Here is a 2,735-nt window from a genome sequence, read left to right on the forward strand (position 1 = left end):
ACTTGAGTATAAGAGTTTATACTATACTTGTTTGAAATATCATTAGTGGATTCTCTAACATTGATATTTGTTGTTATCATTGTTTAATCCTTACATTGATCTTCCATCTCAAAGTTTTCATCAACTTCTTCTTCTTCTATTATTATTGTTGTTGTTATTGCATTATTGTTGTTTATAATTTATACAAATAACCTCTTCGTGGTTCGACCTCGGTCTTGCTGGGTTATTTATTACTTCGACACTCTTGCACTTGGGAGAGGACATCAATCTTTTGGTCGTGTCATGCACCATTGAGTTTCTCACTAAAATAAGTAATGGGTTGTTTCTCTTGCATTAGAACAACTTTAATACCTATTCCTGAAGCATCACTTTCAATCTCAAAAGCTTTATTAAAATCAGGTAAATAATAACCTCTTCGTGGTTCGACCTCGGTCTTGCTGGGTTATTTATTACTTCGACACTCTTGCACTTGGGAGAGGATATCAATCTTTTGGTCGTGTCATGCACCATTGAGTTTCTCACTAAAATAAGCAATGGGTTGTTTCTCTTGCATTAGAACAACTTTAATACCTATTCCTGAAGCATCACTTTCAATCTCAAAAGCTTTATTAAAATCAGGTAAATATATAGTAATGGTGTAGAAATAAACTTTGATTTTAATAAGCTAAATGCATTTTGTTGTTCTTCACCCTACTTGAACCCTATATAATTCTTAATGATTTCAGTTCTTGGAGAGGCTATCGCACTGAAGTCTTTAACAAATCTTCTATAGAAACTAGCCAAACTATGAAAACTTCTACCTTGTGTTATTGATTTTGGTATAGGCCATTCTTGAATAGCCTTAACCTTAGCCTCATCCATCTCTATCCCTTTTGTACTAAAAACATATGTAAGAAAAATAATTCTATCCATGCAAAAGTCACACCTTTTCAAATTAGCATATAAGGACTCTTTTTTAAGCACATTAAGAACTTGTCTCGAATGACCTATATGCTCATCAAACTCCTTACTATAAATCAAAATATCATCAAAGTAGATAACTACAAACTTATCAATGAAAGTATGCAAAACATGATTCATCAATCTCATAAAACTACTAGGTGTATTAGTAAGTTCAAAAGGCATAACCAACCACTCATATTAACCATATTTATTTTTAAAAGTAGTTTTTTGTTCATCCTTATCTTTCATCCTAATTTGATGATAATCATTTTTTAAATCAATTTTCAAAAACATTTTAGAACCATGCAATTCATCCAACATATCATCTAATTTAGGAATAGGATGTCAATACTTTACATTGATGTTATTAATAGCCTTACAATTAACACACATTTGCCAAGTATTGTCTTTCTTTGGGACAAGAAGCATAAGAATTGCACAAGGACTCATCTTTTTCTCACGATTGTATCCTTTCGACATCAAGTCCTCCACTTGCCATTGAAGTTCCTTATACTCTTCGGGATTGCTCTTATATGCCGGCCTATTTGGTATAGATGCTCATGGAATAAAGTCAATTTAATGTTCAATTCCTCTAATTGGCGGCAATGCATTAGGAATATCTTCTAGAAAGACATCTTTAAATTCTTGTAAAAGAACTTTAACAACACTAGGAACACAGGAATCCAAATTATCAGAGTTAAAGTATACCTCTTTGTACACAAGTTTAAATATTTTAGTTTAATAATGGGTTAGTTTTATTAATAACCTTAAATAGATTTAATTTATGGGGGTACTCTCATTGCAAAGTAATCTTGAATAAATTATGATTTTAATATCAAGTAACCTCTAATTTGGATGATATATGACTAAGATATTTGACATGGCGTTACAAAATCCAATCATAATCGCACATGTAATTCATGATAGTTTTTTATAAATAAAATTTGATTAAAAAATTATCATTTTCAAAATCTTATTCATAAATAATTCATGTGCATTATCCACAAACATTCATGAGTTAATATATAAATAAAATTTAAAGACTTCATTTATTATAAAATAAGACTACATGAGTTTTTTTTTATAATAACTTTGATGAAAAAAAGACTCTTTTAATTTATCATACAAAGAGCCTTTAACATTGTCTTTATAGAACATCATAGTCTTTAATTTTTTTTTTAGCTTCTCTTCTTAACACCCTAGCACTCAACCATATTGAGACAAATCAAACAAGAGTTCATTGCATCTTCTTATGTAAATAATTGCATCTTGTTTTCTCCATTCATATTTTTTGTTAATGATACATCTTTTCATGTCTTAATACCTCTATTTGTTATCTTACTACATCAATCTAAATATTAAACTCATTAAGCTTTTTATATAAATAATAATACATCTTTTATAAATGATTTTAATCTCTTCCATCCATTGATTGTGGTCATGTATCTTGATTAGTACTTAAAAGTGCATTTTTATCATGGTTTTATATCATCATTTTGCACTTGAAGTATCAATAACTCCTTAACTAAAGCATGTTTTATAATAATATATATAATAATATAAGATGCCTTTAATTTATGGTAAATGTTCATTTCAAATGCAGGCCTATCATATAAATGAAAGGATTGATTGATGAATTTAAGAACTGAAATTGAAAGGAACTTGATTTGTTGTTAACATAAGTTATAATCATGAATGCCTGACGAGATTTACAAGTATTAGCGTTAATCAAATAAGATGACCAATGTAATCATGTTAACAATTTATAATCTAATTGGAACCTCCTTTGTGTG

This window comes from Populus euphratica, unplaced genomic scaffold, assembly GCF_000495115.2.
Source record: "Populus euphratica unplaced genomic scaffold, PopEup_1.0 scaffold430.1, whole genome shotgun sequence".
Classification (NCBI taxonomy): Eukaryota; Viridiplantae; Streptophyta; class Magnoliopsida; order Malpighiales; family Salicaceae; genus Populus; species Populus euphratica.